Source organism: Aethina tumida, chromosome 2 (genome assembly GCF_024364675.1).
Source record: "Aethina tumida isolate Nest 87 chromosome 2, icAetTumi1.1, whole genome shotgun sequence".
Classification (NCBI taxonomy): Eukaryota; Metazoa; Arthropoda; class Insecta; order Coleoptera; family Nitidulidae; genus Aethina; species Aethina tumida.
Window position 1 is genome coordinate 30,964,813 of NC_065436.1, and position 18,385 is coordinate 30,983,197.

At 26.5% G+C, this 18,385-nt stretch overlaps 2 protein-coding genes across 4 annotated transcripts in view; both read left to right on the forward strand.

Moving 5' to 3' along the window:
- The window catches only part of LOC109605816 (neurocalcin homolog), an 80,804-nt gene that overhangs the window by 8,135 nt on the left and 54,284 nt on the right, over positions 1-18,385 (forward strand). The window lies entirely within an intron of this gene.
- Positions 1-18,385, forward strand: part of LOC109605823 (neuronal calcium sensor 2) — a 75,520-nt gene that overhangs the window by 7,870 nt on the left and 49,265 nt on the right. The window contains exon 2 of the mRNA XM_049963477.1: positions 13,324-13,364. The gene's annotated coding sequence lies outside the window, so the exon portion shown is untranslated. The remainder of the gene's footprint in view (positions 1-13,323; positions 13,365-18,385) is intronic.

An 18,385-nucleotide genomic window follows, 5' to 3' on the forward strand; every position in this document is an offset into this window, starting at 1 on the left:
GCACGAATTTCGAGCTCTTTATGGACTCATGAATGGTCAAATGAAAAAAAAGTAGCTAAAAAAATAATAAATTTTAATTTTTCTATGTACTTTCTCTTTTCTCATTGACATTAAACGGTCAATTCTGTCGATTCCGAAGTGTTTTTAGTATTGAAATTTCGGATTATTTATGGACTAATTTCGGCCCAATAGTAAAAATTTTGGGCTTTAACTAATTTAGAATTTTAGAGTAAACTAATAACAAATTTTTAAAAGTTTCAAGCTTTGAATACTCGTTAATTTTACAGAATTCTACTTTTTATGAAAAAGAAAAAATATTTTTCTGTTAATTTCCAGTTTTTCAAACAAACCAGATATGAATTATGAAAAATTTGAGACAATTGCAGTTTTTCCATTATATCGGACAAAGTCAATCATTTTGGGATACCCCGTACAATAATGATTTGTTTAGCCTACACAAACGGAGAAAATCTAAATCCTTCAAACGTTGGAAGTCGAATCTGATAAAAGGAAGAGGGTAGACAATAATCTTGTGGACGTGTGATCGAAAGAGCGTCGTTTCCCTTTTGTTGGTACATAAAGAGCCCATCAATTGCGGTGGATCGGTTAAAAGTGGGACCCGTCCGTGGAAATGCTATCAGCCCCGGCAAAACCATTGTGTTCGGCCATATTTCAAACGTGTTCGATAAAATGCTGTTCCAGCGTCTGTTTGAACGCTTCCAGATTATATCTAATTATAACTTTGTGTCTCCCAGTTTATATACCGTGCATTGTCGGCGGGCATTATGAAATCCCTGCTCGCCGTTTTCATTTCAACAATTTACAAATGTTTTGTCCTCGCGTTCGATTCCGTGACAATGCAGATAAAGATGGGGAAAACTTAACAATGATCTTATACGGCATTGTGCGCCAATAGTGCCGTATGCAACCCGGTAAACTTGTTCGTTAGTTGTGGTTTTACTAAAATTTCAATTTGTTGATGACTTGTTGCCCGATTCCTGCTGGGTTCATTGAAATTCCTCGCCCGGTTCAAGTCGGGCATAATATCTTAATATTATTCGAGTGAATATAATCCAAATAATATGGTACACAAAATCAATTTTTCTTCAAAAATTAGTAATCATGGAGTTATAAATGATTACATTTAAAATTTTATTGAACAACTTCCGTTTAAACCAATATTTTTGAGCAAAATTTGTTGAAAACGATTATTTAACTCATGAATTAAGATCTTTTTACTTCTTGAAATATGATAATTTTTTATAATAAAATACTGTATGAGCTTTCTAACAAGAAATTTGTCTGATTTCCTATTAATTCTCTGGCCAGCGGTGAACAGTGATAATAAAATTAATAATGGCATATAAAATTTCCCTTACTTCAAATTTCTAACAAAATATTTGCTATAAAATAATTAATTTTCTAACAACTAATGATCATCTTCATAAAATTCATACTTGTCTAGTAAATTTCTTGTATTATTTTTTTAATTCAAATTTTTAAAATCATCCTAGATAATTAATAATTTTCTGACAGGCAATCTTAAGTAAAAATAAATTTAAAATATTTCTTTCAAGTTCAAGTCGAGCATGATATCTTGAATGTTATTCGAGTGAACATAACCCGAATAATATGAGGCACAAAAATATTGGAATCTAATCAATTTCCCTTCAAAAGTTAGTACTTGTTGGGATACAAATGATCAAATTTAAAATTTTATTAAACAACTTCCATTTAGACCAAAATTTTTGAGTAAAATTTGTGAAAACAGTTATTTAACATAAGAATTAAGATCTTTTTACTTCTTGAATTATTTTATTTTTTCATAAAAAAAATTATGTAGTCTATTTAACAAGAAATTTGCCAGACTTTTTATTAATTTTCTGCCAAGCAGTGACAAGTGATAATAAAGTTAATAATGGCCTATAAAATTTGTTATAAAATGAATGAAATAAGGGAATTTCATATTTATAACAAAATATTTGCTAGAAAACAAATAATTTTCCAACAACTAATGATCATCCTCATAAAATTTATACTTGCCTAGTAAAACTCGTTATTTTTAAACTTGACATATGATTAAATTTAATGTTTTATTAAATATTTTTTTAATTAATCTTTTTGGATAAAATTTGTTGAATAGAGTTTTTTGACATAAATATTAAGATTTTTTTACTTCTTGAATTATGTTATTTTGTTTTAAAAAATATTGTGTGACCTTTCTAATAAGAAATTTACAAGACAAATATTAATTCTCTGAAGCACTGATAATTTATAATAAAATTAATAATGGTCAATAAAATTTAATATAAAATTTCTCTTATTTCATCTTTCCAACAAGATATTTTCTAAAAAACAAATAATTTTAAAACAATATGATGTCTCCTCATAAAAATTATATTTGCCTAGTAATTCCGTGTTTTATTTTTTAAACCATTTTTAACAACAATTATGCTAGAGACTTAATAATTTTCTGACGGACAATATTAAGTAATAATAAATTTAAAATTTGTGTTGTTTTAACTTGCATATGATTAAATTTAATGTTTTATTAAATATTATTTTAAGCAATTTTTAAAGTAAAATTTGCTGAATAGAGTTTTTTAACATTAATATTAAAATCTTTGTATAAAAAGATTTTGTGGGCTTTCTTTCGAATAAGAAATTTACAAGACAAAGATTGGTTCTCTGACCAGCAGTGATTAGTAATAATAAAATTAATAATGGTCTATAAAATTTAATATTTTATTAAATAATTTCTATTCAAATCAATCTTTTTAAGCAATATTTGTTGATAATCTTTTTTTAATATAAGTATTATTTGAGGTTTATGACATGAAATTTGCAAGATTTTATATTAATTCTCTGATAAATAGAGATCAGTGATAACAAAATTTCTTATTTCATTTTCCTAACAAGAAATTTATTTGAAAACTAATCATTTTTTGACAATTAATGATCAGTCCTTATAACACATAACTGTCTAATAAGAAATATTACTATGTAATATTCTATTACAAAAAAATAAATTAATATTCGGATCTAAACAAATTAAACTTAAATAGAAATCATTTCCTTTGACCTCACTTCTATCATTCCATCCTGTGTAAAACAATATTATCTTAGTATATTTAAAAATGACAATAAAAGAAAATTAAATAAGTCAACCGACTATGGTTTGGAGTAATCACAACATTTATCCTGGTCAACGGTTAGCAAGTGAATTAATACATATTTAACGGATTCCGATGGGAACACGACGAGTCTGCGGTTTTACCTTGTTTATCAACAATTTTCACACATGTATTTTGTAAATGTGCCGTGTGGTGGCCTACGTATTTTTTGACCGATGTGTATGATTTTAAGTCTAAATTTGATGAAAATTTCATTGAGACTATTTTGAGTTTTGGGTCAAAGTGAGATTATAACTATTAACAATTAAAGTCTTGTAGTTTTATACTTAATCATAGAAATAATTAAAATATTGCAAGTTTAAAATCTCAAATTCTTATAGTTGGCTATGGATATGCAAATTACCCAGGTGCACCGTGCATCGTTTCCAAGAATCCTAACTTTGATTGATTCTGATTGGTTGCTCTGTTGCCAAGCTCATTTTTAACGAAATTTGAAGTGTCGTTGTTCCTTTACCGGTGTTCACAGATATTTCTGCAGTGTTGTACAAATGTCCTTTATGGTTTCTGTGAGTGATGTTTGTGATTTCAACGCAGATTTACTAAAAATTAATCAGAATTTTAGGTACGTTTTATTAGAACTGATTATTAGAGTTTGAGCATTTTGAGACACATGGATGTTGCTATTAATGTATTAAACAACATACACTTTTTTATCGTTTTTTATCGATTGTGTAAATATAACTTGAACCAAAATAAATATTTTAAATTTTTAACTGCGTATTTTTATAGTTGACTATGAATTTGTTATGGCGGCAACTGGGACGCAGATATATAATTTAATAATAGAATTTAAAAAATTAAATTAATTTTAAATAACATATTTAAAAGTTAATGCAAATAAATGAATTTGGTGAATGATGGTTTATTATTTAAATAGCAATGTTTTTAATTCAAATAAATAAAATAAAAATTGCAAATTTACAATCACATATTTTTATAGTTGGCCATGGATTTATAAATTAGATAGGGGTACTGAGTATTGCTTTCAAGTCCTATCGCAATCACCTGCGTTTTTTTTGGTTGGCTTTGGCGAATAAATTTCGAAGTGTCTGCAATTCTTCGCCGGTTTTTGTTGATTTTTGTGTCGTGTTCACTGTCTAAAATCCGTTGTGGTTGATTGTTTTGAGAGTTTCCCACACGTGTATACAAAAATTTATCAGAATAGCAGGTATGTTTGATTGAGACCGTTTATTAAGTTAGTTCATGAATTAATTTCTTTTTAAAGCACATTGATATTTAAAATATTGTATTAAACAACACTTTTTTATTATTTAAACTTAAATATATAAATATAATTATAATAGGTACAACAAAAATTACAAATTTTTGACCACATATTTCTATAGCTGGCTATGAATTTGTCATGGCGGCGATTCGGACTGATGTCTAATTTAATAATATAATTAAAAAAAATTAAATTAATTTTAACTAAACATATTTGAAAGTTAATGCAAATAAGTTAATTTTGGAAATGGTGGTTTATTAGCTGAATATCGGCGTTCTTAATTGAAATAAATAAATTAAAAATTACAAATTTGTGCTCTTATATTCTTATAGTTGGCTGTGGATTTGCAAATTGGATAGGGGTACCGAGAATTGTTTTCAAGTCGCATCGCAATGAACTAACTGTATTCTATTTGATTGGCGTTGACCGAGTGTATTTTTAACAAGTATTGTTGTCCCAACGCACAAATTGAATTTGTATTAATTAATTTTAATTAAATGTTTTGAATGTCAAAATTTTAAAATAAATCGATAATAATAAATTAAAGTACAAAGTTTTGAAAACACAAAATTTTATAGTTGGCTGTGGATTTGCAAATTACCTATGTACATGTGTCAACAGTTGCTGTTTCTTGATAGTTTTCATGGTTTTTATTATCGCATTATATTTTACACCTTATACTTATTTGGGTGATTTTAACCGAGAACATTTTTAACATTTGAAGAATGATTTGGAATTGTAAATTTACAATATATCGATTTTAATCTTAATTCGATTATAAGTTCAGTAAATAAAATTAAAATTGAAATTTTGAAAATTATGAATTAGGCGAAAATGTTTAGTTGTAGAGACTAAAGCTATTTTTGTGGGAGGTGCTTTGTTAAGTTCAATATTTTTTACAATTAATTTCATACTAAATACTACGTTTATCACTGTTGACATTTTTTTATTATATTTAATTATTTTATTATATTTATATATTTAATTTAAATTTATTTATTTTACTCTGTTGTAAATCCTAAATTCGTAGATTTATAAACAATAGTTTTTATATATTATTTGTTCATTGTCGATCAAATTTTCTTTGTCCGATTCTATTCAATTCAAAATTCGAATTTTGTATTTGACCCTGAAAGAGTGTAAGAAAGAGATACATATTTATGAGAGTTAGAGAAGAATGAAATAATTCGGGCTCCTAAGTAAGCTGTGCATTTTTTAATGGGTGGTGACATTCAACTGTTTTTCTTACAATTGTTTTTTTTTTGGCGAGGAGAAGGGGTAAATATTGGATTTTTGAAAACATTTCAGTATTATTCTTCTTTTTTAGTTTTCATATTTTATTTCAAATTTTTTGACAAATATCTTGTGTGCTTAAATAAATTATTACACAAATTTTATTAATTATTAAAACTTAATTTAAGTTGATATTAATTAAATTACTTATATAATTAATTATTTTATGATAATTTAAAATTTCAAAAGTCAAAAAATCTTAATATAGTTGAAGTTAGTTTAGTTTCATCATTCTTTCGATATTGTTTATGTAAATGAGTCCCATTGTTTTTTACAAAAATAAATGACAAAATTAGTTTGTTCACAATTAATTCCATGTTCATATAATAATTTTAAATTAAATAAAACAATTATTTTTAATTTAAATCAAAATATATTTAATATTTAATTGTTTTTTAATTTTAATTTAAATATGACAATTATATCTAACTTAAATTATTTTATATTTAATAACTTTTTCAATTTTTAATTAAATAAAACAATTTACATTTAATATTTAACTGTTTGTTTTAATTTAAATCAAATAAAATAATTAGTTTTAATAAAATTCAATTTATAATTTATTTAAATTTTATTTCTTTATTTTTATTTTTAATTCAAATAAAACAATAAGTTTTATTTTAATCAATTTATATTTAATATTTTATTTTTTTTTAATTATATAACAAATTAATTTAATTTAAATAATATTTATAATTTATTATTTTTTCAATGTTTAATAATAATAATAATAATAATAATTCTTTATTTGCCCAACAGAAAAAAATCCAATTACAGAACAAAACTAAAAAAATAAAAATAAGTAGCAAAATATTTAGATATGTTAATGTATAATTTTTCCTTAAATCTAACTAAGAAATAAGCAAATAGTCGAAATAAGTTCTTTTAGTGAACAATAATTTATGTCACAAATATTACATATTTTATTAAAATTTGATAAAATTTTACAAATAGGAATAAATAAATCATTTTTAACTTAAATCAATTGTTATTTAATTTATTTAAAAAACAATGATTTTTAATTTAAATCAGTTTATATTTAGTGTTATATTATTGCAGTGTTGCCTTTAACTCAAGGTTATAACAAAAAATGTGCCAGTTTAACCTAATTAATATTTTGAGAGGCATTATTAATTGATAAATTAATAAATACTTAAAGAATTTGTTACAATATTTTTGCAAATTTGTTATTAGAAAGCTTTTAATTAAATTATAGAAATAATGCTGCATTTTAAAATACCAAGTAGAATATTTTAAACAGAAAATTTCTGAGAACTGTCGTCGGGAGTAAATTTAGTAAGGTATTTGCAGGTTTTTTGTAATTTTTGTTTGTCTACTTTATGTTCATTATTTAAGTTAATATTGTTGACGAGGAATGACAATGGAATTTTAACGTAATGGGATTTCCGTTTCATTTTGATCATGACATTAAATATAATAAATGAATTCGTCCCCCATGCGTAAGTAAACGATATATTTTACTAGGAATTTTTTTAATATTCCTGGCAGTAATAATTGACGGCGGAATGGAATAAAAAAACTATTGAATTTATGAAGGAATTACGGACAATGGCGTTATTTTATTAGAAATTCTTCTTGTCTAAACTGTCTCGGTGGTACCAAGCCAAGAAAACAAGTTGACTCGTGACCACATGTCAGGTAGATGGATGTATTGTTTTCCGCAAATAGTGCTCCATCAGTATTCAGCAACCAAGCAACCTGTCAACCAGTGTTTTTACCATCGATTTTCATCACATGGAACATTCTTTAAACAGTCTTTTTTCTCTGTGACTTAATGAAATTACCATTGTCCCACTTTTCTGCTGAATGTGGTTTATGTCTTTGTGTTTATTGTTTGTTTGGCCTTAATAATAAAATTTTATGGACCGTCATAAACTCCGTTATCCTTAGCTTTTGTCGGTATCTATTATACAAAGTTGCCAAAAAATGTAACCATCCTAAAACAATTATCCTGAATTCCTACGTAAGACGTTTCCTTCCATCAGATAACCGAATTCGGAACAAGTTTTGGCGGGGGTTGGGAAAGTTTCCAGCCCAACGAGTTCGTGCGGATGTGTTTGATTAGGTGAAAATAGTGGAAAGTTTGCGCCGTCGGCCTATCTCGATCGCAGCGACGGGATCAACAAAGACATCGCGGAATTGCGAGGGACGTGCCACAGGACGGATCATCTTTCCAGCTGCTGATGTCGCATCATCCCGGCAGCCGGCCGATTTATCGCTTTTATGTGACTGGATCAAAAATTGATTCGGACGGAGACCCGGGAGGTTTTATCGTTTCGGGTAGTTGAATTACAACAGTCACACTTTATTTGCTACGGGGTTTTCTCGTCACGGTTTTAGTTTAAATAAAAATATCTGCGATATATAATATTGTTCAATTTGTACGTTGACATCGCCTGCCGGAATAAAGCTTTCATATTTTCTTCGCGGATTCATCTTGCCGACGTGATTTAATGCCGGTCATCAGCCAGGCTTGGGTTTACTGCTTGGAAACTGCAATTTTTCACCATTTTAAGTTACCTTTTGTTATGCCCGTGCTTAAATAACTTTGTTCCGTACAAGTTAATTTGGCTCTAATTGCAATTTGGAAGTTTCGCTACAAGTTATTCTAATTAAACCTGAATTTCCTCTCGCCTCTCGACGGCAGTTTCTGGTCGTGGGTCTAAATTCATGTCCGATTGCCCGGGGAATGGAATCATTTGCATTGGATTGGAATTTATTAACCGTAGAAATGTTTATCCTATTAATACCAGGTGGGCAAATAGTATTTCTATTGTTCATATCCAGAATATAGAAACAAATATGCAATCAATAAATGCTTTTATGAATAGAAGCTGGGAAATCTTTCTAGATCATATTTTTTATTAAAATATTTTTATTATAACTCTTAAATTGGTGAAAATGCATTAAACGTTTAATACTTCGTAACTTCAACTTTGTTCAACGAAAATCGATAAATTTAGTATCAAATGAATCAGTTTTCTTTTCTTTATATTATACAGGGTAATTCATTTAACAGATTCAATAGAGGTTCATGAGAACATAAAAGATATCAATCTGAATTTTTTGTTACAACTATAATATAAAGTGATATTTTCTGTCACAAAAATGTGAAAATATATATTTTTTAAATTTATTTTAAGTATAATTATTTTAATTTATTGTTGCTACAGGATATAGTTAAGGTAAAATGTGAATTTAACTTGGAAACATTCGCCATATTTTTAAAATATGGAAATAAATTGGTTATTTTTAATTTTTTAAGGTAATATTTAAAATATAAATTTAAATTCTAAATTTTTATTAAACATTTTAAGTTTTTTAAATTTAAATGGTTATTTTTAATTGTTGAAGCTTAATATTTTCAAAATTTTAAATTTAAATTAAATATTTTATTTTTTTATTAAATTAATTGTTTAAGCTTAATTTTTCAAATATTATAAATAAATTTAAATATATATATTTTTTTTAAATTAAATTGCTTTTTTTTAATTTTCTAAACTAATATTTCAAATAATATAAAATTAAATTTTTTATTTTATTTAATTTGTTTAAATTGTTTATATTTATTTTTTTTTATGGTTAATAAATTATATATTTTAAATTTAAATTTATATATTTTTTAATTAAATTATTTTGAATTTTTCAAATATTATTAATTTTAATAAAATATTTTATTTTTAGTTTTTTAAGCTTAATATTTCAAATATTATAAATGTTAACTGAACATATTTTTTTTTTTTAATTTAATGGTGATTTTTAATTTTCCAAGCCTAAGTTTTAAGTTTTTCAAATATTTTAAAATTATAGTTTTTTTTTCTGCAGTGTTTGAATAAATAATATAATTATTTTAATTTATTGTTATTAATTTTTGTGATATTGTAGAAGTTTTGTATTCAGGGATGTTGGATTATACATGTTAATTTATTTTTCGTCGTAGAATTCTAATATATATTGTAATATACCCTGGAGTTAAAATGAATTTTTTCAGGGATACCACAAAAAATATTTTTAAATTTATTTTAAATATAATTATTTTAATTTGTTGTTGTTAATTTTTGTGATATTGTTGAAGTTTTGCGTGAACATTTTCAGGGAGATTAATTTATACGTATTAATTTTTATTCGGCCAAGAATTGCTCTATTGATATATTGTATCATACCCCGGAACCAAAATGTATATTTGCAGGGGGGAAAATTTTATTTTAAATTTATTTTAAATATGTTTTAATTTTTATTGCTTATTTTTGTTATGTAACATACCAAGATAAAATAAAACTATATCGAATGGTGTGAAAATTTTATGGTGTTTCTTGAAATAAGGAATTTATTGACAATTAATGTGTAGAAGAGTAAACTAAAATAACGATGGAATGGTATATATATATATATATATATATATATATATATATATATATATATATATATATATATATATATATATATATATATATATATATATATATACCATTCCAACTGATGTAGAAAGGTTATATAATATTTGTAAAATGTAGAAATTATATCAAAGAAATTCCTTGTAGGTCTAATTAGTATATCTAGAGGCACATTTAAACAGACATAAAATCTTCGTAAAATGTTGAACAATAAAAACACTTTTTCTTTTGATATTAAATTTACCGACTTCTTTTCAGCCAAATTGATCTCCAGATTTATCTTTTCCAGTATTTAAGGCGTTAGTCCAACTTTAGCTTTTATAGAAGAATTAAAAAGATTATAATAAACAATTAATATACAATCAAATAATGTGAATTAGAAAGAAAAATTTCAGATAATCCTTGATGACTATCTTGAAAATTAAAAAATATTTTCCAAGCTTTTTTAATGCTACTTTTAATAATCACCTACCTTTATTTCTATACCTATTGGATTAGCAGTTTTTGAGATATGGCCCACTACCACGTTACCTGACGCCAGTGCCTTTAAAAGTGCAAGACACTAATGCGAATCAATCAATCTTTCGCATTTATTGGCGTGTCACGTAGTCCATGTAATTACGTCGGAAAAAAGTTGATTCTACAAATTTTAGGCGACGCCGAGTCGTAATGAAAATGTGTCTTGTGTCGGTAACAAGTGACATTGATGAACGATCGAAGCGAACTACTTTTTTTTCCACCATATTTATTCTGCATAGATTCGACTTCGTCCCGGAGTAAATCGAATTGACGTGGTTAATTGACTGTTACAAACGTAACTTTTTATTACTTTTTGTTAAAAATGGCGAATGCGCAATCATTAAAGTGAAAATCGATGTAGGATACGAGTGGGTTAAATTATATGTGGGAGGACTGGCACTCAAAATCTCTCTCAATAACGTAACTGTGGAACTAGTGATATAAAAAATAAATGAATGACCATTGTAAATTAGACTACGTTATGTAGGAGTAATGACTGACTGGTAAACATAAAAATGGATGAGCGAATCTCAATGTCAATAGTAAATCTGTTTATTCATGTTAAATATTTGAATGTAGATAGTGAACTACTGCATTTTAAAATTGGTTAAAAGGGTGAATTAAAGTATTTGAGGATTTTTATAGTGTAAAAATATTTGTAGAATCAAGGCGGTTGTTTTTGTTGTACAATTGGATTTTAGTGCGGAGGCATAACTACTATCGGAAGAAGATGTAGAAAGGGATCAGCAAAGGGCGAATTTCGAAGTAAATAGAAAATCTGTTTATTCAGGCCGTTAAATATTTGAACGAAGAGCGTTTGTGGTATATTTTCCGATTGTAATGTACTGGATAGTGTGCTTTACTTAATTGATTTTAAAGAAGTTAGCTTATATTTGTTTAGGTATGCGAAAGCAGTTTCTGTTGGAATGTATTTGGAATATTAGTGGGTGATGTGGTTTATGAAATTTATTTATTAATTGATATCTCAACTGACAAATGAAAGATTAACGGAATAAAAAAATAAAGGCAAATTAACTGTCCCATTTTTAAATTTTGTAAAAAATTTGTGGGCACTGTGATTTTTAACGAAATGATGAAATCAATTAAAAGATATTTAGGTATAACATGGTTAACGGCCCAAAATGACAACAATAATTTTCCTCAGCTTTTTTCAAATTAATCACGCAAGTAATTACTTAGTATTTTATTTTTAGATTAGATGATACTTTATCATATTAATCTAGTAAAATAGTATGGATTAATAAAAAAAATTGAACTCGAATTAAAAGCTACAGGACATAGTTAAGGTAAAATGTGAATTTAACTTTTAAGCATTCGCCATATTTTTAAAATATATATATATATATATATTAAATATTTAATTTTTTAAGGTAATTCTTAAAATAAAAAAATTAAATTCTTTATTTTAATGTTTTAATTAAATTGTTTTTATAAGCATAATAAATTAAATATCACAAACATTTTAATTAAAATGGTCATAATATATCATATTTTAATTAATATTTCCAATACAAATTTAAATTCAACAGTTTTTTTTAATCAAATTGCTTTTATTTGAGTTTTTAAGTTTAATATTTCGTATATTTTAAATTTTTATAAAACATTTTAAGTTTTTTTAAATTTAAATAGTTATTTTTAATTTTTTAAGGTTATTTTTAATTGTTTATTTCAAAAATCATAAATTAAATTAAATATTTTATTTGTTTATTATATTAATTGTGTAAGCTTAATTTTTCAAATATTATAAATAAATTTAAATATTTTTTTTTTAATTAAATTGCTTCTTTTTAATTCTTTAATAATATAATAATATTTCAAATAATATAAAATTATGTTTTTTTAAATTGTTTATATTTATTTTTTTAAGCTTATATATTTTAAATTTAAATTGAAAAATTTATATATTTTTTAATTAAACTATTTTTGATTTTTTAAATCTAGTATTTCAAATATTATTAGTTTTTATTAAATATTTTATTTTTCGTTATTTAGATGGTTATTTTTAGTTTGTTAAGCTTAATATTTCAAATATTATAAATGTTAATTAAACATTATTTTTATTTCATTTAATGGTAATTTTTAATTTTTTAAGCTTAAGTTTTAAGTTTTTCAAATAAAGTTTTATTTTTTCCAATGTTTGAATAATTAATTTAATTTACAATAATACCAAAGAAATTGAATGTATTTATTTAAATAACTTTATTGCGCATTCACCATTTTTGAATAAGTAATTCTATTACTTATTATTGTAAGTGAAATTTTGAATTAAATCTCTAAATTATTTTAAATGTAAAATGTTTCGTAAATTTAAATAACACGTATTTTTTACAGTTTCCTCATGTTTAACATAGTAATGATTATATGAAGTATAAATTTAAATAAGGTTAGATTAATTCAGAATTTATATTTTACATGAATTTTAATATATATTATATAATTATACGACACATATATTTATCATTATTCAATATTTTTGTTATTACGTGTGAAAATTGTTATTTCTTGATACGAATTTGTTTTATTATAATTGATGTACATTTATTTGAATAATTTTATATGTAATATTTAATTTTTCACATTTTCCTCTCAACAACTATTGTTAAAATGTAACGTAAATATTAATTGTATTAATAAATTACTCTTATTTTATTTTCAGATTTGGTTACGATCGCCATGACGGGGAAAATCCATGCGAAGGTGAGGATAGTCTTTAAACCCTGAATTATTTTTAAAAACAAATCGTTAAGGTCACTTTTTAAAAAAGTTATACATATTCATGATAAATTCTTTCGGGGTGGTATATTCAAGAACGTCGGTATCAGCACCCCCGGTTTATATTTACCACGAACGTTACGAGCAAGGTCTGCCTTAATGACCATAAATCCATAAACTCATAGATAAGATTATATGATATGGTCATTATGACCCGGTTAACGAATGAATAATCGTTCCGGCCGGGAAGGTTCATTTTAATACGCGTCGTCGTATTTATGCAAGATATTTCGCAACTTTTAATTGAATCGTTCCGAAACGCCATAATATTTTCGTTGGCATAATATTTCGAAGGAGGGGCGGCAATTCCTGTGGGACGTTTCCGTGACGTTAGAATGGGACGGGGCAAACGATGCATGATGAATTGTTCGCCGTTATCCCCGGTCTGGATATCAGAGCAGATCTGAATGGGAATGGAGAGCGTGAATAATGCCTTAAAATTTATCTCGGCCGTTGACTTGCCGAGGTGTAAATTTCGCATAATTTTGTTTGACGACGCACCGCTTCGCCGTTGCCGATATTCCATCTCGTCTGTTTTATATTTGCCGGGTTTTTTTTAGCGAGAGCAACGTTTTTACGTGAAAAGGCCTTTGATTAATCCGGGTGAAATGTTGAAAACGTAACGCCAATCCGTCCTAATCACCCACCTTTGTCACAAGTCGGAACGTCTGCAAAAGCAAATTCCCACCGGAGTGTGGAACAAAGAACGCGATCATTTCGAATATAAACCACGATTATCCGGCGTTTTCACAAATAAAATGGCGTTTCGCCTAATTAGAACCGCTTCAGCAATCCCTTAATTAGGATTCAGAGTTGCGCCACCCATAAAGCCATGGATACTTACCTTGCCACGATTATAAACACCTGTGACGGGCGCAAACTATTAAATTTTAAACGAAATAAAAATTTTACACCCCTAAACACAAACTGAAGGTTTACAACTATCGTTTCGGCAAGTTAATACGAAAAACAGGAATAAACTTGGATGTTTTCCATAAAATAAAAGAGATTAAGGAGTTCATTCTTAACCGTAACAATAAATTTAGTTTTTCTTCTAAACTGCTTTACACAAACAACAAAATACGGTGATATATTAGGCAGTAGAAAAATCATCAGACAAAAGGTCGAAACGACGTTCCAGCATCGATTTTAGAAACCTTCATGTTACACGTTTAAAGTTGTTATTTGCAAATGCATTTAAATCCGGATTTGATACTGACCAATCAAAAATTTTAACATGATAATTTTTAATCAATTTTGAACAATTTTGGATGCGTGCTTCGTATGATTATCATGTATAAAAAAAATATTCAGGTAACTGGTAAATTATCGTTGTCAAATGTCATTACTTCTCTTATGATGTCTCTATATAAGAACCAATAATTTTTTATAATGGTTCTATATCATCCTAAGAAAAGAAACCCTGAACCGAAACTTTTCTTCCACCGTCTTAAAATTTTTATAGTGAATCTGGAGTCCAAACTTTCATTGGGAGGATGGTGAACTTATTGTTTATATCTGCGTCTTTTCAATTGAACATGAATTTACCGTTCCAACGTAGCCCTTGTCAAAATTCTGGAAGAATTAATATAATATAATATATTTAGTCTTGTTTGATTATTTAATAATTTAAATAATATTTTTTGATATCAATGATTTCTTTTCACTAGAAGACAAGAGAGGGATTCATTTATATTTGTTAATAAGCATTGTAGACCATTTTTCGGGTGCATCTGTTTTTGTCATTGTCAGCAATATTCAGATCTTGATGTTTCGTTTAATTATCATTTCCCTTTTCTCTGGTGTGAAATATTCCTTTTTTTCCACTGATACTGAATTTATTCAATAACATACTCCTACTAAGAATAAATTCTTACTATTTAAGAATATTGTTAAATAGTGCCAAATATGTTTGATGCGTTAAAAAAATGCAAAATGTACAAAATATTGACATATATTTTTTATACTGACTGGACAAAATTTGAATTAAATCCACTGTATTTAATTTCGTAGAAGTGATCTGGAATCTGGAATAAATTGAGATGTTTTCCATAAATATGAGATTTAAAGGACTTTATTTTAGCGTATAACATTAAATTTAGTTTCCCCAGTAGACTGCTTTACATGCATAATAAATTATGATATGATTTCGGCCATAAATTGAGCACAAAATTTTTCGGGAATCCCCGGCGTTCAGTTGATAAATCCAATTACATGATCACCTTTATCTTAAGAATTCCAGAACAAAAAAAACTGACACAGCGATTTCGGTGATAAATTAGACACGTAAATAAAATTATCAGACAATACGTCAACCTGATCATACAATTACCCGATGATGTGCATAAATTACTTTTGCCACATCTTAGGAATTCATTTTAAAAATCGCAGAACTAATAACCTGGCGAATCAGGTTACAAATATAAAATTAAAAATATATAAAATTTCACAGAATTAATCTGCAAGCAGGAACAAACCTGGAAGTTTCCGATAAAATAAGGAGACATTAACAAGTTCATTTCAGCTCATAACAATAAATCTATTTCCCCAACACACTGCTTTTCAAATACAACGAATTACGATTCGGCTTCACCGATAAATTAAGGAAAATGAAATTATCAAACAAAACGCCAAAACGACGTTCCGGCGTCGATTCCGGAAACACAGTCGTTCAATTGATAAATCCAATTACCCGATCATCTGCATAAATTGCTTTTGCTACGGTCGTTGTCTTAAAACGGAATTTCTCGAAACAACTTGCGGGTAGGTATATCAGGGGCAAAATTTATGGGCAATAAACATTTTAGTAAACGTTCCGAGGGTGTGGTAGTTTCAGCCAACAAATAAACAAGGAACTACTCAAATTACGGCCGTGTTAGTGATCGGCGGCTAATTTAATCCCTCGGCAACTGGAACCATAATAATCGAAACAGCGGGAGCGTCCCGATTCGCGACTTTTATCATTTCGGGGTGGCCGTCAATTTTATTAATCAGTCAGGGCAGTTTTTTTTTGGTGAAGGAAAATGTGTCATTGATCGGGCCGGATTTTGTTTGACGCGCAGCTTTTAATAAGCCTAAGTGTGGAGAAATGGATTGAGTAGCGTTGGGAATTGTTGTGACGGACGCAGTTTTATGTTGGGAGCGTGATCAACTTGTTTGAATCGATATTTTAAATGGGTCTTTATTTTTAGGTGGCGACCATTAACACTTTCTTTTATTAATTATATTATTGGAAAAAATGGGCTATATTAAATCACCTTTTTTTCTTTCTGATGAAAAAAACTAACTAAATCACTTTTTGTAGGTTTTGTTGAAAGATTTTTTTATACCCTATTTTTCAGATTGGTTATCTAAAATTGTACATTCATATTATATTCTAGGACTGACAACGCTTCGTTATTTTATAAAATATTGTAATTTTCATATTAAAAACTTACTTTAAATAGTTTAAACTTTTACATAATTACTTTACAATTTTTAATCTAATATTTTAAATGAATGTTTGTTACCACTTACTTTAGATTTCCTTTTTAGACTGGTTCTGTGAAATTGTACATATAAATATTTTCTAGAATAGACCATAGGACATTATTTTACATAAAAATGTAATTTTTTTCATTAAAACTTATTTTAAATACCTTCAACATACTTACTTTATAATTTTAAATCTAATATTTTAAATGAATTTTTATTAACACTTACTTAAAACATATATATATATATATCCTGTTTTTTCAGACTGGTTCTTTAAAATTGTACATATAAGTATTATCCAGAACTGATTATAGTTCATTATTTTATAAAAATTTTTATATTAAAAACTTAAATTAATTACCTTCAACTTTTTTTTCTGACTGATTCTCTGAAATTGTGTATATATAATATTTTCAAGAACTACCAATGTTTCATTATTTTATAAAAATATAACTTTCATATTAAAAACTTATATTAAATACCTTCAACTTTACATACTTAGTTTTCAATCTAATATTTTAAATGAAATTTTACTTTAGATTTTAATGTCTTATTCGCTAAAATTATGAAAACCATGAAACCATGGTTCATTATTTTATAAAAGGTGTAATATTGGTATTAAAAACCATATTTTAATTGAATTTTTATTAAAACTTACCTTAGATTTAAATGGCCTGTTTTTTCAGATAGGTTCTCGAAAATTATACAAACATATTATTTTCTAGAATTGATAATGGTTTATTATTTTATAAAAAACTGAAATTTTGATAATAAAAACTCATTTTAAATATATTCAACCTTTATATACCTACATTACAATTTTTAATTTAATATTTTTAATGGATTTTCATTAATATTTACGTTACATTTAAATGTCCTGTTTTTTCAGACTGGTTCTCTAAAATTTTTGCATACCATATATATTATTTTCTAGAACAGACCATGATTCATTATTTTATAAAAAATGTAATTTTTATATTAAAAATTCATTTTAAATACTTTACTTTAGAGTTTCACAAAGTATATTACTGATATAAAATATCTGGACAATATCACTTTTTATATACATCGTTGGAGAAGTTTTTGCACTCGTTAAATAAATACCCCATTTCTTACAGTGAATCTCTAAAATTAACTTTTAAAACTGACGTTAGTTCATTAATTTGTGAAAAGTTGTTATTTTCGTGTTTAAATCTAACCAAAAACTAACTTTTACGCACTTACGTTAAAATCTCTCGTGTGCTTTTTCCGTGACCCTAATGCATCCATAAAACGGCGGCCGGGGGATGAAATATTCCAGACGCCGTTAAAATTAAGCCGCCATTCTACATTCTAAATAGATTCGCCCGCTCGAAGATTTCTTCCAAGTGGAAAATATTCCTGCCGCAACTCGAAACATTTATACGCATTAATTTCTTGAATCATATTTAAACAACCGGATTTGCGACGGCCGACTTCGAAGCTTCCACGAA